The sequence below is a fragment of the Silene latifolia genome, chromosome 1, assembly GCF_048544455.1.
Source record: "Silene latifolia isolate original U9 population chromosome 1, ASM4854445v1, whole genome shotgun sequence".
NCBI classification, from domain to species: Eukaryota; Viridiplantae; Streptophyta; class Magnoliopsida; order Caryophyllales; family Caryophyllaceae; genus Silene; species Silene latifolia.
In genome coordinates this window covers 105,844,044-105,869,820 of record NC_133526.1, presented here as the reverse complement: position 1 = coordinate 105,869,820, position 25,777 = coordinate 105,844,044, and the positions used below count along the sequence as shown (strand labels likewise).

At 39.4% G+C, this 25,777-nt stretch overlaps 1 non-coding gene across 1 annotated transcript; it reads left to right on the top strand.

Annotated features, from left to right (window-relative positions):
• Positions 1-23,018: 23,018 nt before the first annotated feature.
• On the top strand, positions 23,019-23,125 carry LOC141621776 (small nucleolar RNA R71). The gene has a single exon (XR_012532669.1). It is a non-coding gene; the product is annotated as a small nucleolar RNA R71 (small nucleolar RNA).
• The last annotated feature ends 2,652 nt before the right edge of the window (positions 23,126-25,777 follow it).

Genomic DNA, 25,777 nt, shown 5'->3' with positions numbered 1-25,777 from the left:
TTCACGCGTTTCTCATTTATGTGTCCCATTCGACAATGCCATAGATTGGTTTGATCTTTGTCACCAACCTTTATTTTCTTATTATTCACGTGTAATACTTCGGTGGTTTGGTCTAAGATATAAATTCCATTCATGGAAAGTGCTTTGCCATAAATCATTTCATTGAAAGAGAAAATACAGCTATTATCCTTTATTGAAAATGCAAAACCGTCTTTAGCAAGTACGGAAACAGAAATAATGTTCTTAGACAAACGGGTACATAGTAATGTGATTATTTAAAAATAACTCAAAACCACTAGGGAGTTGGATAACATATGTTCCCTTCGAGACAAAGATCAACTCGTGCTCCATTCCCGACACGCAGTCCACATCACCTTTTTCGAGAGGTATGATATTCTTTAGGCCCCGCAAATGATTACCTGAGATGAGAACCACAACCAAGATCAAGTACCCAAGTTCCGAAACTTGCATGGTTAATCTCAATCATATGAATATAAGATGACATACCAACAGGAATGACGCGGCCTGCTTTGATGTCCTCATGGTACACGGGACAGTTTCTCCTCCAATGTCCAGTCTTGTGACAATGGTGGCACTCTATGTCACCGCCCTTGCTCTTTGTCTTGCCCTATGAGCCACTAGTCTCACCAGGCGCGCTCTTACCGTTTCCTGGCTTTTTAAACTTTGGCTTACCTACAACTAGGTCGCCATTCGCCTTGCCCTTACCCTTACTTTTATTGGAAATCATGAGAACATCCTGCTTCATGCTCCCACTCAATTTCATATCCTTCTCGGTCTGTATGAGAAGGGAGTGTAGCTCATGAGGACTCTTTTTCAAGTCATTCATGTAGTAGTTCGCCCTGAAAAGGGCAAAACCATCGTGAAGAGAATGAAGCATTCGGTCAATGACAATGCTCTCACTGATTTTACAATTCAGTGCTTCCAGCTTCTCGACATTCTCAATCATGTGAAGAATGTGTGGGCTAACCGGTTGGCCCTTCTGGAGTTTCGCATCAAAGAAGCGACAGGTATGCTCATATGTAACGATTCTCGGTGCTTTTGAGAGCTCGTTAGTGAGCGTAGTGAAAATCTTGTTTGCACTTTGGGCAATGAAGTGTCTCTGCAAATTGGTTTCCATTGCAAAGATGAGTACGCTCTTTATCGCACCCGCTTCCATAGCGAAGTCGTTATAAGCATCAATATCATTGATTCCTGCATTTGGGTCTGGGTTTGGCGGTATTGGCTCAGTTAAGTACTTGAGCTTACCGTCAGCAATGGCAGCATTCCGTAGTGCCGCCTCCATGTCCGCAAAGTTGGACCCGTCGTTTTTCAGACGTGTGAACTGATTCATTTGGTCCATGAATATTTTCAGCCAGGATTCGCGTGCAAGTGTGACACTCGGCATTGGGATTTCGTTATTTCCAGCCATTTCGTTGTAACAGTATTATGAAAATAAACATGTTCTACACTGCGAGAAGAAGAATAAAAATAATAAGCATGTGCATCGTTTATATTTTTAAGTCTAATGAACTACTGTCATAACCCGAAGACTCAAAACATTTATATAATTGACCTCCCTCAAGAATTATATAAATGATCCCAAGACTCAATTCTCTGTAAATTGATAAGCTAACCTTTTAGCTAATTCTACCGTTAGAATTCTTGGTCGATAAATTTCTGTAAATTCTATCTTTAGTCCATCATAATCACGAGAAACTCTTCGGACTATGATGTTGAGGTAAACTAAGTCAACACAACTACTTACCCAACGTAGAAGGGGTCATATTATGCCTACCGACGAAGAAGGGATTCATAGTTGTTTGCCCTTATAAAGACTAATCTCAATTTCCGTTTTAGAGGAAGATCCCATCAACTTTATTTTAAGTGAACTAATATCTAGCATGCGAGAATGAATAAACTAAGGTGATGGCTTAAAGACTGTGACATCTGTATGTCCATGAAAACTAACATACAACCTATATGAGTCAATTTTCATGCATTTTATTAGTAGGTGGTTTGGTTTTAGGCGGAATATGATGCAAAACTAACATGTGAATGAAAAGCAATAAGAATGAAAACGTAAAAACAGTCAAAGTCCTAGTGTGGCCTATCCTATCAAAATGAACAATAAATACAAGTTTGGAATCCTCCTTGGACCCGAGAAGCTTGTCTTGATGTTCCATCTTGATCCATGTAGCGGGAGTGAGCTCCAATCTCCATCTTTAGTCTTCTTTTGAAAATTACAATAAATAAAATTTACATAATAAACCTATTTATTACATTCTAATTTCAAAACCCAAAAACTAAAGAAAAATAAAGGAGATTCGAGATCTCATAATTACATTAAAAATTATGTTTCCTTCATTACGAAAACATAATTTGACTAAGGCCACACTAAGTATTACAACTGATTGCAAAAATACGTAAATTAAATTCATTCAATCGATTCATTCAACAAAAAAAAATAAAATATAATGCATCAACTAAAAAAAGTTAAACATACATGACACAATTCCTTAATTATGTTGATTAATTTATCCAAACCACCTATTTAAATCAAATTAAGTGACAATTCCTCAATTAATCACATTAATTTCATCCTTAATCCATATTAAACTTGTAATATGAATTCAATCCGTCAAAATTTTAAACTGCTTTAAAATAATTCGGTATCTTTTAATTGTGAACCGTTTCACAATGACTAATTGGCCAAAATCAAAACAAAAACAAAATCCTTTTTTTATTTGGTCTCGGCATAAACAAAGAAAAACAAAACAAGCATGTTTCTTATTTTATACACGGTTTTATCTGTAAAAACCGAAACACAATTTTTTTTTTTTAAATTCTGTCCCCTGTGAACAGTAGCACATGAACAGTAACAACAAATTTTTTTATTTTTTTTTTCGGATGCTTTTCCAAAACGGCATAAACAAAACAACCGCAAAAAAATTAATCGGTTTATCTAAACCGAGAGCAAAAAAACAGCAAATTTTTTTTTTTAATACTGTTCATCCGTGAACAGTACAGAAACAGCAAAAAAAAATTTTTCACGGTTTTTAAATTAGGACCCTAATGCCTTTTTAATTTCAACTTAATCTGCATTAAATCAAACATGACGATTCCATTTATGTTTTAACTTAATCTGCATCAAATCAAACATCTACCAATTCTTCATATGATAATTTTAACTGATTAAAACAACATTATGAAAAAATAAAAATGGAAATCTCGCATCAAAAAGAACAAACACCGGCTGCAAACATTTTTTTTTTCAATCGGCATCAACAAAAAAAAAAAAAAAAAAAAACAGCCGTGCCCTAATTATTTTCGGAAACCCTAAAAGTTTACATACAATTTTTATGAAAATCATCAAAATTAAAATTCGTGGCCTTTGCTCTGATACCACTTGTGGGAAATAATCTGTATACTTCCCTTAAAATTGAAGGATTATAACGAATTTAATGAAGACGATCACAAGTCATAAATAAAATACATAAACAAAATAAAGGATTCAGAAATAACCTTCGGTCCTAGCAAATATGGCCTAAGAACAATATCAAAGTAGATATTCGCCTATCAGTTGCACCCAAGACGATATGAGATATGCCCTTCTGATTATGCTAGAAATCGATCCAAAATTTTCTGTAAAATTTAGGTTTTTGTGTTTTTCTGATGAGAAGAGGCAAAAGCAATGAGTAGAAAAATTAGGTTAAAAAATTCTATCCCTCATCACCCTATACAACCGAGTATATAGATGATTAGGGTAGATTTTCTTATTTTATTTTTCCGGCCCATATGCTAACCGAAATAAGAGAGGTCCATTTCTCTTTTTTCAGTTTTTACAAAAAATGTATAAAATGTGTAAATTGTCATCTAGTGAGGATCGAACCCATGACCTCTTGGTTTGTGTACCCTCACTATTACCACTATGACACATTCAACTTGTTGATATTAAATATAACTGATTACATTTAATTACGAATTAACAAATTAATTCGTCCAAGCTAACATTACATACATTTAATTAAATATAACTTATTATAATTAATTTACGAATTCACAGTTAATTCGTCACAACTAATATTATTTAATCTTCATTAAATAATTGTCTCATCAACACATTGACTAACTGTTTAGTCATATTAGGCATCAATGTGATCATATTTCTATAACCACATCTCTCAAACACATCCTATAGGTGTGACCTATAGGGACCAGTTGATCACCGTCATCTGTATGATAATAACGTCAAACTTTCTAGCAAGCCAACCGTTATTAGGTAAACGTTAATCAACTAATTAAATATACGAAGTATACCCTTGTGAACCTGTAAGAGATTTACAAATGTTATCACACTAATTTGTGGAGGACACAAGCTCCAACAGCACATGCGCAGTTATTTGATCGGTTGCTGCGCGCTTTGAGTTGTTTTGATTGTGCGCATTCTTTCCCGCTGCTGTTTTGTCGCTTGCTGATGCGACAAGGGCTCGATCGAGTTCTCTATCTACTCGATCGAGCGGAGAAGCTTCCCCTTCTGCTCGCTCGACTGCCTATGTTCCTCGATCGACCTCTTCTCCTGCCTTTTTCTGCTCGATCGACTGGGATTTTCGTCGATCGAGCGCCCTGATTCCCTCCCATGCCTGGCTCGGTTTGGGGAGGTTTGTGGTACGCGCGTTCTTGTAAGTTTCTAACTCCCTTTCATTAGTTTGCATTTCTTTTCCTTTACTTTGTACAATGGGGACATTGCACAGCTTGGTTTGGGGAGGTTATGCATCCATATCTTGTCTGTATATTGTTTTACTGCATTTCCGTTATCACGTTTCGTTTCCGTATGCATTGTTTATTTAATTAAAAAAAAAACAATTCATGTTTATTTTTGCATATAGTTGAGTCGGATTGGAGTATTACCGATGATGATATTGCACTATAAATCAAATTTTTGCTATGCCTTGCGCTTTTCACAAACTGTTTAGTAAAATCAAGCGATTTCTCGAATTTTGTCTTGGAAATTAATTTGTATTATTAGACTTGACTCGTAATTTTGGCAACCTACTCATATTTTCTAAGTTTTAGAGCATATAAGTGGTGACATTTATAACCGGTTTATCTAGAATTGAGAGTAGTTACTCCCCACATTTCATTGTATCGCATGTATATGAGTTTTAATTTCTTTTTGCCTGCACGGATGGGTTTGTGGTCGGTATTACGTGTTTTGAGAACTATTGCATATTCCCCTTTCTCATTTTATCCCATTAACTCCACATTAGCCAAATCTGCCAGTTGTCCTGGAACTACAACCTATATTTAGCCTAACTTTGCTGAGCTAGTTAGTAGTTTTGTGGAATATATTGTTATGTATCGGATTTTGGCTCGTATATCTTATTTTGGAGTGCGTATTAATGAGAAAAGAAAAAGCAAAGAAAAAAATCAGCCTATGAAAAGACAAAAAAAAAAACCGTGTAAAAAGAAAAAAAAAAGAAAAAATGGCTGAAAAATATTTTATACCTCTCGTGCTTATTTATACTTTACGAGGTACATTTATTATGGATTCTTGTGTTGTATATGCCAAATTATAAGGCATTGAGTTATTTATATGATTGGAAGAGCGGGATGTATTTTATTATGGTCTTGGTTAGATTCTAGCTCGGCTATTTTACCTTCACATTTCCATATTTGTTTTGCCCCTTCTTACCAATTGAGCCTCACATATCCATATTATGCAATTGTTCGGCACGTGATAGTCCTTGAACGGTGGTTTTGCGTGTGTACGGTGACTGAATCATTACTCATGTTAGTTAGCGTTACATGTTGTGTTGGTCGCAGTCTAGGTGAGAGTCTGCAATTTCTTCTTTCTCTACACACATATTCATACTTACCATTTACTTTGTTGAGAGAAGAGTGAACCGGGAGAGTCCATTATTTATGAGTCGTGCAAGGTCGAAAGTACATTTTATTTCCAAGATATGCATAAATTTCGTTCGCTTCGTATTGAGTTGCAGTAGCTGAATTGCGCATTAAAATGGTTTAGTATTGACTTGTAGCTAGCTCTGAGATTTACTCATTTCCCTTAGGTCCTTATTAGTTGCATATAGTTTGCTTGGGGACAAGCAAAAGTTTGGTTTGGGGAGATTTGATGCGTGTATTTTATATAAGGTTTTTACCTCATTTTTACACGCATTTCTGTATTATTTATGTAGTATATGGCTACAAATACCCCCGAATATTCCACTTTGGTTCGTTTTATGTAAATTGCAGGAATAAACCAAAGAGGAGCTAAATCGAGCCTTAATTCGTCCCATTTGCATGCATTTACGGAGAACGAGGAGTTGAATCGGAGCTAGGAAACTACCAGTTTGAGGTGTGCATAGAAGAAAAGAAGCTAGGCAAACAAAAGAAGAACTTCAAATTGCTATTGCCTACTTTGAAGAGGTATATCTCGAGTTCTACAACAGATTTTCAGGTGATTCCAATTTAAGATGAAATTTTGTCCTCTTAGCTTTCCAACGCCACCGGAATCGCCCTATTTGACCAAGTAACGAAGAAATGGCGGCCATTTGAAGTTGCGTGCACGAAGCAGGAATTACGCGCTGAGAAGTACTCGATCGAGTACTCTTTATGTTCGATCGAGAGCTTATTTGCTCGATCGAGAGCTTCTTTGCTCGATCGAGTGATTAAGGGGAACTAAGACCTCGATCAATTATCTATCTTACTCGATCGAGTGATTGGTTGGAGGATTTTACTCGATCGAGAGGAATTTGTCCTCGACCGAGTAGATTCCATCATGGGCTTTGATCCCGTGAAACTTTAGGTTTAATTTCGTATTAGCTTTAGTATAAATAAGAGATTAGCTTCGCTAATCAGATCATTGGTAATTATTGGTGGACTGTTATTCATTCATTCACATATTACGACATTCGTTATGGCTTTCTTTCCTCTATTCTCTGGATCTTAAATCTCTGTAACTTCTCCTTCTTCTTCTTCTCTTTTAATTTATGTTATTTCTTGCATCCTTTAATCTCTTTTCCTTTAATTCCTTTTCATGAATAGCTAATTTGCATGCTAGGATTAGGGAATCTATAGCATAGATGGACTGATATGTTTTAGATCTGGAATTGGTATTAGTAGAATTGCCTCATAGTTGTTTTAATTGTTACATTTAGCGAATCGACCGGCCGGAGACTAGCTAGATAACTTAGGAATTTCTGACCTAGAACGAAAGATTGGAAGGGAATAGACCTAATTATGAACAATAGACTACCTTAGTGGTCCGAAAGGACCTAGAGTTATTTAGGCATTAGATTACTCTAATGAGGGCAAAAGTTAAGTTAGAAGTAATCTAGGGCGAATAGAGACCGAAAGGAGATATTCACTGCCCTTCTATGAGTACCTAGACCGGACCTTAGCTATTTTAGACCGTCATAGCTGTAGTGACCCGAAATCCTAGTATCTTTCTCTCTTATTACTCTGCTCTTATTTTCTCGTACTCTTTCTCTCTTTGCTTAGATTAGTTTTTGATTAATTACAATCAATCAACCCCCTTTACTCATGGACTAAAATTAGACAGATAAATCTCATTTTGCCTCCCTGTGGAGATCGACCCGACTTCCCTAGCTATACTAGTTAGAGCCAGTTGGTTATTTTTGATAGTTATACGACTGCCCTGTCAGGGAAAACCATTCCCTTTCCCACAAAAATACAAAAAAGTAGCCTTTCTCCCTTCCTACAAAAATCCCACTTTCCCAAGTGCAAACGTTTAGGACGATTCAAATCGAATTGCCTTTAAAAAATGGATGGAAGAAACAAGCGTTCACAATTTTGACACAAGCAATCCTCTTATTTAATTAATAATGGGAGGGATTACTATTTCAACAATAAATAAAGCTCGACGAGTCTACAACTTGTCAAAGCTGAGGTGTCGATTAAAACACCTCACATAGTAAAACTAGCACAATACACACAATAACTAGCTAGTACAACATAATAAAAATTCACAACACTAATACAACATAATAATAAAATGGGTAACGAAGGTCTTCACTCTTCCATTCTACCCTTGCCTTTTCCCTCGGAGTACATCTTCCCCTTGTTCTTCTTGTTGGCCCGCCTAGCATGGATTTTCTCCTCGGAACGGATTCTCAACGGATCTAAGACGGCGACGGCCTCCGGTCTAGCACAAGACCCCATGTTCGGCCCAAAACGAGCCCATGCACGGCCCATCATGTTCTTGGGACCCGAGCTTCTCCTCTTTGGTGGTCTCATCACATCGGGACTAGCTCCATCAACATAGTCCTCAAAGAAGGCACGGTTTGCCTTGCCAACCTCTCGATACTTCAAGTCGACAACCTCATCCTTACGGAATTTGGACCTCTCCTCCAAGGACGAAGCTCTTGACCACTTGACATAAGTGGGAGTCACCTATGTCGTGCCAACGGGGTCCGGTACCTCCCAAAGCGGCCGAGTGGCCCACCATCTTTCGAAGACCTCCACAAGCTCAGAGTTCCGGAAAACATTCTCTTGGACAAGGGTATCTTGAGCGGGCACCTTTTATTTACGCCCCATTTGCCTCATGAGCCTTTCAGGATAAATGAAAGAAGCGACCTTCAAACCCACCACCATCAAAGAACGAGGACTAGCACCCGAAGCGGGCAACCCCGTGAAGGACCTCAAGTGCCACCATGGCACCACCCAACGGATGTGAGGACCACCCTCCTCCGCCAATCTTGCGGCCCAATAAGCCTCAGTAGAAGCAAAACTATACGAGTACAACTTCTTCCTCATGGTAAGGTGACGGAAGGAATAAGAAGAAGAATCAACCGGAGGCTCTACATACCTTAGCCTCTCTAATAGCCACACTTGGAGGATCCTTGGGGACCCAAATGAAGGAACTTCTCCACAAGAGCCTTCCTTGTCCAAAGCTTGGATGATCTCTCCAAGCACCAACCATGATGGATCTCTACCATGCTCCATTTGCTCAACCACATGAACAAGGGTCAAGCTACCATAGCATTTCGGCCCCTCCTTCTTCAAAGCATCAACAAAGAGGTACACATGGATAAGGCAAAAGGTAAGAGCCCTTCTCCTAGCCACCTCCGAAACATTGGCGTCTAATCGGTTTGAAAAGATGTTGATAAGAGCAAACATGTCCACACCATGTGGAGCAAGAAGGAAGTTGACTTGACTTGTCGACAAGCCCAATGATACCTGTCGATGTGAGTATCAAAAATAATATTTATAATTTCCAAACTACAACTAGCAAGTGGTAGTAAGGGTCGATCCGCAGGGAGGTAGGGAGATAATAGTTGCTTTTAATTTTAGTCTAAGGGTAGCAGTTTGAGGGGGTTTTGATATGAATTAAATCTAAATCTAATAACATAAACTAAATAAGCAAATAAAAGTAATAAAGGATGTAAACAATGATAAAAGAAATGCTAAGACGGTCGGTTCACTATAGCTGCAATGGCACACAATCCTAGGTAAGTCGGAAATACAGTCGTGTAGGATGGGTAAAACATGTCCTCTCGGTCCAAGTTAACTAGTAGCTCCTTTCGGCCTATGCTACTAGTCCCTAGGTCTCACTAATACTAGCTCTCGCCCTGAAAAGTGATTCCTAAAGCCTAAATTACTTATCTTTCGATCTTAGCAATTTAGTCGTCTTAATTCATTAATTAATGCCCTCCCCTATATCTCGATCTACGGGTTGGTCAAAACTAAGCATCTAACAAATCTTTTCTCGGTCTCATTGTTAAATATTGCACTTAACGAATCAAACGGTGCTAATCAGACACGAAGTCGGTCGATCGACAAGCTACCCCAGTCGATCGACCAAGCCCTAATTCGGGGTCGCCTATTCTATGCCATCTATGCTATAGATCCCCTACATCTTAGCACGGGGTTTTTAGCTAGACATATTTACGCAAATGACAAGAACTAGTTTGATAATAAGCATAATGGATTGCATAATTGAAATAATTGAATGAATGAATTCGCATAAAACTGTAACTAGGGCTTGGCATTCTATCTAGCAAGAACTAATACTAACGAAACGAATAAAACAATACTGAAATTAAAGGACTAGAATTACCGAAGCAAAGGAACAAGCGATGAATCCGAAAGTAAGGTACGAACTTTATGGAGAATTCTAAACTACGAATAGCTAATGTATTTGATTGTATGTTAACTAAAGATATGTATGATATGAACTAGATAATCAAAACAGAGGAGTTGAATCACGTTATAAAGGAATTATCACGTACCCTAATCCTCATAACCTAATTATAATGGGCTTTGTAACGTCTTCTAATTTGCGTCACACTCGTTGTTCAGTCGATCGACCACTAGGACCAGTCGATCGACTAAGTTGCGCTGTACAGAAGCTTCTGATAATCGTGCTCTGGTCGATTGACCAGACGTGTCAGTCGATCGACCGCTCCTCTTTCCTGCAGACTTCTGTTCAGCATTCTGATAGTCTATAGACCATGTAGGTCAGTCTATAGACCACTGTAGCTGGTAATCCGCTTTAGAAACTCTCGCAAATCTATCTTTCAGGCTTTGAAATGCGCACCAAGTTCGCTTCCCGAGTCTTTACTCCATGTAAAATGCAATGCTAAGTACTTAGGGACGGATTCGGCTCGATTTCTGCTGGATTCTTCACATATCTGCAATATTATACAAAAATACGAAAGTAGACGGAAATAGGGAAAATAGTAGCATAAACTACATAATTTAGCTCTGAAATGCGTGTAAAATAGGGTGTAAAACATCATATAAATGACACACATCACCCAACATAGAACGAAAGTTCTCCTTGTAGCACAACCGAGTCGGAGGAAGCACCGGAACACAACCCGGCCACCCACCAATGGCTCCAACTTCTTCGGCAAGAGGACAAATTTCACCTTTCGGGAAAACGAAAACATGGTGTTTCGAATCCCAAAACCGAGATCATGCTTCGAGGAATGAGGATTGCACCATGACTTGACGAAGCACCAACAATTGACCAAATCCCATGCAAATGAGTTGATACTTTTCGGGAGGCGACAAATCCCAGCACCATTGTCGCAACGCATTCTCAAAGGCATCCATGAAATATTTTTGTGGAAGAAGAAGAAGAAGTTTTACAGAGATGTTTTTGTGTTTCGGATGATGAAACAATGAAGCGCAAGCATCACTATTTATACAAAAACAATCAGCGCGTTTTTTAGAAAAAGGGGAGAGCTGGCTCCCATCGCCAGGCTGCTCGCGCCTCTTTAGGCCCTCCCCCAAGATTCCCGCTTTGACTTGTCTCTTTCAACTTGTGTTTTCTCCGGACACCTCAAACCTCCCGCCAGAACGCTCGCGCCTCTTCGGGATGATCCATGACTTTTTGTGTTTCCTCACACTCACATTTCCTTGTTTTCACGTTTTACGAAATCCGACACGGTTTACATGACGCAGCTTTAAACATACGGATTTTTCTATCCTTTTTTTTGGGGGGAAGGGCTAGTCGCCCCGATCCGCGACGGATCGTTTCCATGTCAGTCGAAATTCCGAAAAATTTTCGCTTTTTCACAATTTTCCATAAAAATAAAAATCGAAAATTGATAACACGGCATCAATTTTCCTCAAAATTCAAGCACTCACAAATTCGAGTCTTGACCTCACAAAAATCGAATCAAATATACTCGTAAAAATCTTTTCTAAAATTCTTCCCTGACGGATTGAATTTGAAATTTTTCGAGTCACAAATCACTTTCAACAATTTCAACGCAATTTAATTCAAGACACAAGTTAATTGCTCAATTTTCAAATTAATTCCTTTTGAATTCCAAACGTGACGACTTGTCGGAATTTTTCAAAATTCATTTCAATTTTCAAAATTCAATTTTAACTTCAAGTCATCTTGGTTAATTTTGTTTTCAATCAAATGCTTTTACGTGTTTACGTTTATGCATATGTGCTACCTGTTGCCTGTTTTCTACACCAACGATGCAGGAACTGGTGCAAAGCAAAAGGGAGAATTGACAGCCGACAGCGCTCCTCCGAAACACAACACAAAAAAGCCAAAAATCACAAAATGAGCTACAATCCAAAAACACATATATACAAACCGCCTCACGCAAAATATATCGACACACGTTTGATATGAACAACTGACCGTACAAACAGGATCCAGTACAGACATCTATCATACAGACGCTGGCCTAAAACAACCATCTATCATACAGACATTGGCCTAAGACAACGAACTGGGGGCTATCTGCCACCTACCGAACTAAGCACTCCCTATCCTCCGAAACGGAAAAGAAAGGGAGCAACACAAGAAACAGAGGAGCAACAACGAAAGCAAAGGTGGTTACCATGACGGTAATACCTCGTTCCTCCTCCATAACAAAAAGAAAAATGATGCCTGGCAGACTTCTTACGACACGACAACCGAGGATCATAACTCAGCACGTCACCCCGACATTGACCTCCAATCATCGGAATTCAAGAGCAAAAGGGGACCAGGACAACGGACGCTACCCCGATGTTGACCCCCAATCACCAGAACTCGACAACGATCAAAAGTGGCAACATGGGATAACACGCCCGTATTGAACCCTACTCATCGGACATCCGAACCTCTGCAGACAACGACCAACGATCGATACCCGATCATTGGCCGGGCAAAGGCCGCCAGGAAGAAACACAACCAACCCTGTAACAAAAACCAGTCACATCTCCTCCTCCTGGATCATCCTCCTCCTCCAATACCTCAACAACAGATCCCGTAGGCTCCGAACGCTCCCCTGCGACCAAATGCAACCAAAGAACGTCAGCCGAAATTTCGGCATTATGACGGCGTAAAATGGACAAATCCAAACAAACAACCTGCAAAGCAAAGCAAAGCAAAGCAAGGGCAATCCCGCCCAAATCCAACCAAACAAACAAAACAATTCACAAAAAAAACGCACAAAAAAAAACGACTCGCCCTTCTTTTCAAGCAAAAGACGAGTCGAAACAACCACAACGAAAAAGGCACCCCAAGACCCACACAACGTCCGCCAACAAACCAAAGTACATTCCCAATTCAATGAGGAATTTTTCTACGGCTCAAAAAGGCAATTTATACGCCAATTTGAGCACAAACCGGTCAAAAAGTCAAAAAAACGACCGCAAAGAGGCAAACTTGATTTTATCACGCCTCAAGGCGACCTAAACTACCAATAAGGTCCATTTCAAGGAAAACTGACTCAATTCAAGCCCAAACATGCTCTTATTTTGTCAGACATAAGACCGTCACAAAAGGCAAAAATTCCAATTTTGCCCACAATACCCAACAAAGGTCCACAATGGCAAATACGGTCTTTCCCGACTACAATGCAACCTAGTGGGACCCATTACCCAAGCAAATAAACTTGGCATTGTGAGATGAGATGGTTTATCCACCTCACTCACATTTTTCGAACATAGGGAGTGGGAACGGGGACCAAAATGCAAACTAAAAGCACCTCTATACTCCTAAACAGGTTTCTAACCTAATGCAATCATCAATTTCACTCGAAATGGGCTCAATCAAAAACGCCCAAATCGATTTTCAAGGGTAAAATTTTTGCCCTAATTCAATTTAGCTAAAAGACCAACAAATTCAAATGGATTCAAGAGGGATACATACCTTGAGATGACATTGTTGATGATAGCACGAATGGAAGCAAGCTAGAGACCTACAATGGCCGTTTTTGGTGTGTTTATGTCGAAGGTTGAAGACGAAATGAGGGAATGGCATGCGGAACAACCTCGCGTCTTTTACAGAAAAATAGGGAAGCTCCCTTGGTTCGCCAGGTAGCTCGAGCCTCAATCAGGTGTTCCCTGCTCTTTCAGCGAAATTTTGGGCTTTGGCCGAATTTCCCGTAATAAACTTCAAGTTTCCAATGACGATATTAAGGACCGTCATTTTGCAAATACAAAAACAAATAGTGAAATCAAAATTCACTATTTCCTTTAAAAATTTCAAACAAACGGCGATCAAAACCGCCATTTTCCCTTCAAAAAAAATAGTGAAAAATTCAAAAATTCACTATTTCTTCAAATTTCAATGACGGCAATTAAAACCATCATTTTTTCAAAATAATAGCGAAAAATTCAAAAATTCACTATTCCTTCAAATTACCATGACGGCGATTAAAACCATCAATTTCAAAAACAAAATAATAGTGGAAAATTCAAAATTCACTATCTTCAATTTTCAATTTCAAGAATAATAGTGAAGATTCAAAATTCGCTATTTCCCTCAAAATTCAAATGACGGCAATTAAAACCGCCATTTTCAAAATAATAGTTGGGAATTAAATTTCACTATTTTCACCACACATGTCAACGGCGGCAACATAAACCGTCACTTCAAAATAATAGTGAAGCTTCCCAATTCACTATTTCCTTCACATGTCAACGGCGACACATAAACCGTCACTTCAAACGTAATAGTTAAAATTCCAAATTCACTATTTCCTTCACATGTCAACGGCGGCACATAAACCGTCACTTCAAACGTAATAGTGAAGATTCCAAATTCACTATTTATTTCACATGTCAACGGCGGCACATAAACCGTCACCTCAGTCGTAATAGAGAAATTTAAAATTTGCTATTTCCTTCAAAAAAAATTCAAACAAGCGGCGATTAAAACCGCCACTTCAAATCCGAAAACGAGTAGTGGAAGTTCAAAATTCGCTATTCCTTCAAATGTCAACAGGGGGCTTCCTCGCGGAACCCGCTTATTTCAGAAACAGTGATAGTGGAAATTCAAAATTCACTATTTTTACGGCGGCATCATGAGTCCGTTACTTTCAAAACAAGCCCATCTGACGCGACTATTCTCACGGTCGATCAACCGACCGCACCATGGCCAGCGAGCCTTACTACGCATCACGGCTGGCGAGCCCTCTTCATATACGCACCATGGCTGGCGAGCCTTACTACGCGTTGCGGCTAGCGAGCCCTCCTCATATACGCACCATGGCATGCGATCCTTACTACGCGTTGCGGCTGGCGAGCCCTCCTCATATACGCACTATGGCTGGCGAGCCTTACTACGCGTTGCGGTTGGTGAGCCCTCCTCATGTACGCACCGCAGCTGGCGAGCCTTTATCCGCAAACGTGCAAGGACGTATCCGAAGATGCCTCAGGTATGACTCCTTCTTATGGCTGGCGAGCCTTTGTACGTAGTCTAACGGACTTTAAACGACCCGCACGGATAGTCGACAGACTCTAAACTGTTCCCGACGACAGGTCCTTGACTCGTACCCTCGAGTCACCTTGGCGTCGCCTTTCCCGACGGCAGGTCCTTGGCCTGAATCCTTTCGAGCCACCTCGACGTCGCTTGGTTCTCCAGGTTATAATCTTCGATTGACCTGGGGGCTCTACTTTGACTTTCGCCATGTCCAAGCCTCAGTCAAAGTGGGGGCTCTGTAGATACCCAGTATCTGCTGAGACTCCAACAAACACCCGATGATTATCGGACTATAACATGTTTTGGAATCGCGGCGTTTGATCGACAGTTTGTGTACAACTTTACGTCGGAAAACTTAAAATAATTTCGAAAATAAAACATTTCAAAACTTTTCAATAGTACCTGGAGTGTTTAATGCACGACGACGGGGTCGCAATGACACTAACTAGAGTCAAAACCGACACCGGACCAAAAACCGACTCAAAAATTCAAATCCCGACTCCAACAACGAGTCAAACCGAGTCAACCACCAAAAACAAAACATTCAAAGCCTTCTATAGTAAGATTTCCCTGATTCATGAATGGTCAAGTACCAAACATATGACTACAAATCCTAGGATAGAACAAATCATGATTGCACTTGTGTGAAAGCGACAAAACAACTCGAAGACTCGCGACGTGGCTCGCGCCTCTTTGAGCAGCCCAGGTGGCCACGTCGCTCAAAACTCACACAAGCACTCATTTTCCTATAAATACCCCTCAAATGCCCCCATTTGAGAACTTACGCGAGTGTTCGCCCCCTCTTTTCTCCCTTAAAATTCTCGACTCGACTTCTTAAGTCACAATCCGACCCGTATTTACGACCTACCGATCGTAAATACAAGCCGTACACATTGTTTGGTACCATCATCGTGCATTAAATCACTTGACCGGCCACTTCGACCACCACACCGTCACTAATCTTAATAAAACACTCTTTTTACTTACCAAAACGGTTTTAAACCGAGTCTTTTCCGACCAAACAAGTTGTTACACTACGTCTGTTTCTCGCCATAACCAAACATGTAAGTATGAGGGTGTAAAAATCCTTCTTTTATCATGTCTTCATTTCTTTTATGACTATAATATGCTAAAACATGCATAACACGGTCTAAAACATGGGATAAACGAGCCAAAACAGAGTTTTGGCCTGAGGCAGAATCCCCTTATCGTGCACATAGGCTCGCGCCTCAATGGGGTGCCCAGGTCAGAACTCAACTGTGTTTGTTATCGTCTTTCCCCTTTAATCCATTTTCATATTTGTAATCGGTTTTTACCATTTCAAATATTTTCAACCCTTTTTTATTTTATTTTATTGGGTTTTAAACATAATACATTTTTCACCCTTGGTTCCTCATACCATGACGGTTAAATCCGTGTTTCGGTGATAATATTTGGTTAATAACATTTAAAAGGTATTTAAAGCGTTTTATTTCATTTCTTTACATTTTGAGAGGTATTTTAAAGCCTTTCATCATTTCTTTACATTTTCAAAACAAGCATATTAGTCACCAACACAAAGTCATCCTTGGTTCTGCATACCATGCCGGATTTTTAACCCGGGTACGATGATGAGTAACGACTAATTATATTCAAATGAACTCAAAACAATTAGTTCATAATTATTTTCAAAAATATTCATGTCAAGCTTATTGAGTCGAACCCGACACCGAATATCATCAAAATAATGATGATTATTCGAGTCTTGTTCCTCAAATCAATTAATGCGGTCTAAATGACCCTTTCAAACCAAATCGGGTCAAATACCCATTTTTCAATACGTTTTATAAACGTTTTCCAAATGGTCAGAACACGGCATATAACCGTTGGTTGACCCGCGCCTAAAACAGGCCCCTTCTTTTTTATTTCCAAAACCAGGGGAGGCCCCCTTACACTGCCGGCATGCTCGCGCCTCATATGGCCGCCTGGCACAGGGCCTGTTCCCTTTCCAGCATTAGTCTAGCACGATCCTGACTCTGGTTAGCCCGGATATAGGACGGATCAGATGACTATTCGCTCATTCAAAAAATCATATTTGCAAAATGCTTTACTAAGACAAATGGATCACGTTATGCACCATAAACCTAATACGGTAAATGGATGTTTAATTTCCGTCTTGCATGCAAATCAACCATTAATCCAACTCGACATCTTATACTTGATATTTGGATTAAATCAACCGACTTAAAAAGCTCTCACATGTTAAGTTTAAATTATTGGATGTGCATTCATGCATTTAAACCGTGTTATCAACTTTTGCATTCAACCAACCAAGATCGATCAGTAGAGGCCGCTACCGTGGGCGGGATTGGGTGTCTGATTAAAGGGCTTCCCAATACGTACCTTCACCTCTTACTCAGAAACTTTGGATAGTTGACGACCTTATCCAGGGCGTACGAGAGTCATTCTAGAGATAGGATGCTAAAGAGGGACGATTCCTTATCATTAGTACCTATGTCAAACACTACTTTGTGCTTCGTTTGACCGAGGTATAAAGTGGATTCGAACGGGTTCCAAGCATCCCACAAATTCTTGGTGGCGACTCAGAACATCTCTAATCGTTTGGAGACCCTTACCGAGACGAAACCGACCGATCTAGAACGATCCGGTCGAAAGCATTTTTACGCCGCCGAGCGTGGCTTTCAAAAGACCGATGTATGTCCACAGATCGGTGAGGCTTGTAGGTGGGCCATGTCCACAAATGCATGAATCCTAATTATCATTTTGGATTTTCAAAGCGGGAGCAAAATATGACACCTCAATGGAACCGATGTGGGAGTCCTTTAAATGTTGCTAGGACTCAAAAGAAATACTCAAGATAAAGATTAAAAACATTATAAAGAGACAAAGCTAAAGGAGATGTAGTAAACTCACAATGGAATAGGTTGAAGCCAAGTAGTCAACCCCGCATATGTGGTATCCTCCAAATAGCCTTGTCAACCCTCAATTGTCGCTCATTGCGACATCCTCATCACTTGCATCATTGCCGTCATCATTATCAGAATTATCATCAATTTCTTTATTATCTTCTTCATCATCCACCTCCATTGACCCGGAGGATTCACCATTTCCATCATCATCATTGGATCTTGAACCTTTCTCTTCTTCTTCTTGGCATGAATCACTACCTTTCCCGTCTTCAAAAATAACAACCTCCTTTCCATTACCCACCCGACTATCCATTTCGGCATCTTGAGAAGCACTTGGGAAGAATACCTCCTTATCCGCCCAACTAGGCAAAGGACATGAAGGGTCAAGAAGTCCTTGCCTAGCTAGATGTAGAAGGGGCGGATATTGGGCACGGTAAACATCACCCGATCATCGTGAGCTTCTTTATGCATTTGTTGCATTAGTTGGGTCAAATAGTCGTTGCCTACCATGACATTAGAGCCACTCGGTTTGAATTCTTGGTAGGCAAAGGGATATGGTGGAGTCACAATGGTGGAGAAGGAGGGCTTTGCAATTGGTTCCCTATGTTGCTTAATTATCACTTCGGCTTCATCGGAGACGGGCAATAGGTAGTTTGGTCTACGGAAGGAGATACGGCAGATCTTGCTAGGCAAGACAAAGGACTTAGCTTCTTTGATGAGCCACTCATATTTGTTGTCAAGATTGTCATTCTTGACCCAATGGAATTTGTTGATCATAGTGCTCATATCAAGGAGGTTGCTCCCTTTAACCGGTTTGTAGGTGTTATCTTTGTTGAAATTCAGGTTAAAGTGTTTAGCTAGCCTCGTTACCAATCCACTGTTTATAATAAAGGCCGCTCCATCTTTCCTATTATCAATCTCAAGCCACCGATCAAGCAATAGTTGAAGAATGTTTTACTTTTTGGTGAACTTTCGATTGATGTTCATGAAGGACTCAAGGTAAACAAAATCAAGTTCGGTGAAGTGATTGGTGCCTTTTCTAGGAATCAAGGTATTGCCCACAAACTTGTGCCATAATCTTATGCCCGGATGGTGAACATATAAAGCATGGCGCTCCCGGAAAGAATCAAATTTTGGACCAGTAATAGCTTTCCAAAGGGGTGCGGCATCATACTTCAAAGGCTTTTTCTCAAAATGATCACATTTCAATAGACCAAACACTTTACCAAAATCGGTCTTAGTCATGCTTCTACTCTTGTTCTCAAGACGGAAATCAACATAATTTCGAGTCTCTATCTTATACACCTTCAAGGAGCTTATGAACTCCATGGTCAATGAAGGGTAAGTCAATTCTTCCATTTCAAAGAGGGTTAACAACCTCATGGACTCAAAAAATGCTCTAGTTCACTCAAGCACACCCAATTTTTCCATAGTGTCTTGACAAATAAACTTTGTAGCCACAATAGTCTTTTTAGCAAGGGATAAAAATGCATTCCTATGAGCATCGGTTAAGAAAGTTACCTCCGGAAAATTTGGTAATTGTTCCATAACCGGAGTAGGTGTGGTAGCTTCCTCAATAGGAGTTGCGGTTTCTTGGATTTCCACCCTTGGTTGGGTCAGTACCAAAGCCTTAGATGCAAGAAGAGCTTGTTGCCTCTTTGATAAATTTGGAGTCTTGGGTGCCTTGGTTTCGCCTTTGGTCCTTGCCATTATATTCTCCTTCTCAAATTGGTATCAACAAACTAAGATTTTGCTTGAATGTTCCTTGCTTCTTCAAACTTCAACCAATTCCTCAATCAATTTAGGATTTTCTAATTTTTGCCCAAACCCTAGAAAATTGATTCAATTTGTGAGGAATTTGATGTTTAGATGGTCTTTTGTTGATAAAGGTGTGATTTAATCTTGTTTGAGCAAGTGTTGTTTGGATGGTGGTGAATTTTGTTGAGAAATTGGTGTTTTAGAATGGGTTGATTGAGGGTTTAAGTGGGAGAAAAGGTGTGTGTTTGTGTTTTTGAAAAATAGAAATGAATTGGGAAGGAAGGGATTGTCCCGTGTTTTGCATAAGTATAGGCCTGGGATGCTCGGATTCTTCACGAGACGTGCGGATCTTCTTACAGGATTTCCCGAAATTGTAAAAGAGTGCCAGGACGTGCAGATCCTTCTCAGCTCGAGCGGATTTCTGCTAGGACGCTCGGATTTTTCACGGGACGCGCGGATTTACTTACAGCGAAATTTCATAAACTTGAAGCATCTCAGGATGCGCGGATTCACTACAGCTCGAGCGTCCTGAAGTTGGGGACAAGCGGATTGAAGCTGGCTTGCGCAGATTTCCTTACAGGACGTTTTCTTCAATTTAAACTTCCCCAGCTCCCACGTCCTAAAGGCCAGGACGCGCAGATTATGCCTGGGGACACTCGGATCCTCTTCAGCTCCCAGGAGCTTAGGTTTGCCCGTGGGGATTCCTTTTCCCATGTCATTCTTTCTTCTTCTCCTTTGTTAAATGTTGTGGGTGCACTACAAAGGCTCGGTTAGCCTAGGCATTTGCCATCCCAACACTTGGTCAAACACTACACATCAAAACGCGTTAGAATACCTCCCTCACTTGCTCTCATGTCAAAAACCTTGATCAAAGCACAAAAATGCAAATCCAAAAATGACAAAGATGCAATAAAGGAAATAAAATGTGAGTTAAGGGGTTAGAATATTTACAAATGGTGGTTTAGGGAGGACTTCACCAAACTCTCATTCTTGGATGAGATGTTAAGGGGGCAAAGCCAAGGTGTTGTTGATGTTGCTCAACACCTTGTAGAAGTAGTCGAAGTCTTGCTCATTTTCATGATAGAGGTCTTGGTTAGACCTTTGCACATTGTTCTCTTCATTGTTGTATTCCAAGTCAAAGTGATGACAAGGATCAACAAAGCCTTGGTCTACGGTCATGGCATTTCCAATATAAGGATTGACTAATCCTTCAAATTCATCATCCCATAGACCACAAACTTCACTAGCTTGTTCCCCAATGATGTCATGAGTTGACAAGAGTAACTCTTCTTTCTTGTTGCCATGGCCAATGAGGCCTTCTTCATTACTTGTCATGTTGGGTGAGCTATTCAAACTCTCATTGTTGTTGAAAATTCCTTGCTCTATGAATAGAGCTACTTGGAGGTCATCCACTTTCTTCTTCCATATGGGTGGTGTTTCTTTACCCATGGCTTGATCTTTGCATAGAGATTATAACTTCTTTATATCACATTCTCGGCTATAGTGATTGACCATGAAGCATGGCTCAGGTAGTCGGGGAGCTCTCATTGTTTTGTCAATATTGAAAGTGATTATCTCGTCCCCTACTTCAAGTGTGATCTCTCCGTGTTTCACATCGATTACCACTCCGGCGGTATGCAAGAAAGGTCTTCCTAAAATGATAGGAATGTTGGAATCCTCTTCCATGTCTACAATGACAAAGTCTACCGGGATGAAGAATTTGCCAATTCTCACGGGCACATCCTCCCATACCCCTAAAGGTATCTTTGTTGATCGATCCGCCATTTGAAGAGTGATGTTGGTGCATTTGAGCTCTCCCATTCCTAGCCTCTTACATACCGAGTATGTCATGACACTTACCTCCAAGGTCACATAATGCTTAGTTGATTGTAGTATATGGAATAGAAAAACATCCCGTATCTTTGAGCTTTGCAGGGGAACTCCCTTAAATAATAGCACTACTCACTTTAGTAAAGGCAATAGTCTCCAACTTTCGGATGGATTTCTTCTTGGTAAAAATGTCTTTCATGTAATTTGCATAAGCCGGAATATGATTGATCAATTCTATGAATGAGATTGAGACTTCTAAGTTCTTCACAATTTCCATGAACTTTCCATGTTGCTCATCAAGCTTAGGCTTACTTTGGCGACTTGGGAATGGAAGTCTAATCACAATAGGTTCTTTTTCCTTAGCCTTCTCTTCATTCTTCTTCTTTGAAAGTTCATTAGTGGTAGGATCTGCCTCCTTACAGTTCTCCACAACTCTTTGCTGTCACTAGCATCTATAATATCTTCATCAATTGGCCTCTTTGGCCCCTCATATCTTGTACCACTCCTCAAATGGATGGCACTAATCGTCTCATGTCTTGGCGGATTACCTTGAGGCAGTAATTGCCCCTTATGTCTTTGAGAGCTAGAAAATGCTAATTAAGTCATTTGAGTCTCTAACATTTTGGTGTGGGCAAGAATGTTGTTGATGGTGATTTCCTTAGCTTGGCTATCTTTTTGCATTTGGGTGATGAATTCTTGTTGGTTCTTTTGCATTTGGAGGACCGATTTTTAAACATCAAAGCTTTGGTCATTTGATTGGTTGTAGGAGGGTTGATTTTGATAACCATGGCTTTGGTTGAAAAAGGGTTTTTGAGCTTGGTTTCTCATTGGAGGTGGAGTGTATGTTTAGATGGAATTTGGTGTTCTCATTATAGTAGTTGGAATAAGGGGTATCACTCTTGTATGCTTGAAAAGCATTTACTTGTTCATTTGTTCCCCTACATTCGCTTTGATCATGTCCCAAGGTTGCACAAGTTTCACATATTCCATTTGGGATTGAGGATGATGCCATCATAGCACTAACATGTTGTTTGGGTGATTTGGAAGCTTCATCAAGATTAGCCATGACCTTCTCAAACTTCAAATTGATGGTGTCGATATGAGCACTTAGTTGAGCACCCAATTGAGCGATGGAATCTACCTCATGCTTTCCTCCTCTTGTGGCCTTCCGAGGCCTACTATATTGGGAATTATGAACCGCCATCTCTTCGATTTTGGCCCATGTTTGATTGTCATCAACTTCGGTAAACATCCCATTGGATGCCATATTAAGAACATTGCGGGAGTCTTCATATAGACTATTCCAAAATTGTTGCACAAGGAACCACTCGCTAAGTCCATGGTGTGGACAAGAACGACAAGTGTCCTTAAATCTCTCCCATGCTTCCTACAATGATTCCTCATCCCTTTGCTTGAACCCCGTGATTTGGGCTCTCAACCTATTGGTCTTCTCCGGAGGATAAAATTTCTTGTATAAGGCAAGTGCTAACTTCTTCCATGAGTCAATACCAAGGGTAGCCTTGTCTAGGCTCTTCAACCATTGCTTTGCGGTACCCATTAAAGAAAAAGGAAACAATACCCATCGGATTTTGTCTTGAGTAACTCCGGTTTGAGAAATTGCATCACAATAGTCGCAAATGTTGGAAATCTATGTCTCATTACTTGACATATTCATATATGTGATGATTTAATTTAGTCATAAAATTAAACATTGGTCTTATGCATGCAAACAATAATAAAAATAAGGAAGAAATCATCAACCCTTACATTGATATTTCGGATTATTGGGCACAAGTAAGATCTCCTTCTTACTTGTTCTTGAGCACTCCTAAAATGGAAGAACAAGGATTCAAGTAGAGAATCCCTCCCAAGGAATAATACCCAAGGTAACTACTTAATAAAATTAATATTATTATTACTAGAACAATATTAATTTAAATAAAATTGACCAAAATATTATTTTGTTCTCTTAATTTTCGGCTAAGAGAAGAGGAGAAAGAGGAAGATTTTATCTCACTAAAACTCTTATTTTAGATGATCAAAGAATGAATAATACACTAATGTTTTTGGTAGTGTATATTAGGTAAAAATTAGAAGAAAAACCCATGGTTTTCCTTCACCAAAATCGGGTAGGAGGGGGAGTATTGATGCCCAATGCATGAGCAAGGTGCTCTTCACAATAACCACTAGGTATGCATGGCTAGGTTTAGGAAGAAATGATTATGTTTACCACTTACATAATCAACATAATATTTTCTTAATACTCCCCATTATTTCGGTTATATTAGATAAAATGGACTCCATTTTATCTTTGTCAATTTGTTAATTTGTCACATGTCACATGTCATGTAAAATTGTTATGTATTTTTAACATATTAAAAATCAACGCATTAATAAAAATACGTCATATACAAAATTGACTTAGTAATTCATAATTACTTGTACCAAAATATTTTATCAATTATAAATCACAACATCTTGTGTTTATAATAAATTATTCATTCAAATGCAATTGTTTCCTTAAACAATAATTTCATCTAAGTAATAAAACAATTCGATCACTTAGACCGTATCTTATTTAATCAGATTATAATGAGATACGTAAATATTACTTCCAAAATCGTCCGTCAATTTTAAGTAATTTAATTAACCCGTATCATCATATGATCAATTAAATGATAAATTAAGAGTGTTACCCTTTAGGTATGACCTAAGGGGATCAACTGATCACCACCGTCGCACGACAGTAATGTCAAACTCTAGTCAGCCAATCATTACCGATATGTGTGGACCAGTTGACAGTAAAATATTACTTCCCAATTGTATTCTTTAAAATGAGACTTAAACATGTGATCATCATGATCGACAGTTGTGATCGCATTATTGTCGGAGGACACATATTCCAACAACAAAAAGTCTCCATATGTGAGTGAGGATTTGGCAATGAAATTACCGGTTAAGTGTTGTGGTGTAGGAGTACCATGTGGTAGGTTCTCTTCGGTTGGTACGGAATGTGATGAATATTTACGCATTGTGGGTTGATTTTGTGGTGGGTTTTGTATTAGGTTGTCCTCACCTTCTCTTGCAAAAGGGTTGGTAAACTCAATGTTATTTGGTTGAATGTCCACAATCTCTCCAATACCTCTCAAAGTACCTCTAGCAACTCCTCTATTGTTGGTTAAGGTTCTTTCAATTTCAAGATCAATGGGTAACAAGTTACCTTGTGATCTCCTAGACATGCAAAATATCAAACAACTCGAAAACAATTTGAACAACCTTGAGGAGATTGACTTCCCCAAGGTAAAGAAAGACACAACTAAAAACAATTAATGAAAATCAAATCAAGTTAACACTGCCCCCGGCAACGGAACCATTTTTGGTCCGGTTAAAACTCGTCGTCAAAAGTTACCAACCAAAACAATATTTATAACTTTACAAACTACTCTTAGCAAAGAGGCAAGTAAATGTCGGATCCTAAGGGACGGGTATTGATGTAGGATTTTCAATTGCAATGGTTGTGTCTTAGGGTGTCACAATTTGGGTTGAGGTAGGAGATCAACTAAACTAATCAACAATATAAAAGTAAAGTAATAAAAACAAGCAAGATGATTAAAAGGGGTGTAAACAATTGATTAAAGGCACTAGGGTGTCATGGGTTCATAGGGGATTCATGGGAGTTGATCATACAAACATGTTCTCTACTAGATGCAAGCACTTATTATTGTGATGGGATCGAGTTGGTGTATAAGCTTACAATCCCTAAGAAGGTTTGGGTCCCGGAGCCGAATCGATTAGATTGTACAACACCTACAAGTCGACTTAATCCTTCCTATTCAACTATATGCATGGTCTAATGAGACTCGAGTTGGTGTATAAGCTTACAAGTCTCATTGAAAAGATAGGTGATGGGTAAAAAATGCAAGGATTCATAGGCTCGCATTTCATCAAACATAACATGTGCATAAGTTGAAATCACAACAAGCAAGCAAATAATTATGAAAACATATTTGATTAAGCATGAATCAATCCCCATGTTGGTTTCCCCTAATTCCCCATTAACCCTAGTTAAGGAAACTACTCACTCGTTATCAAG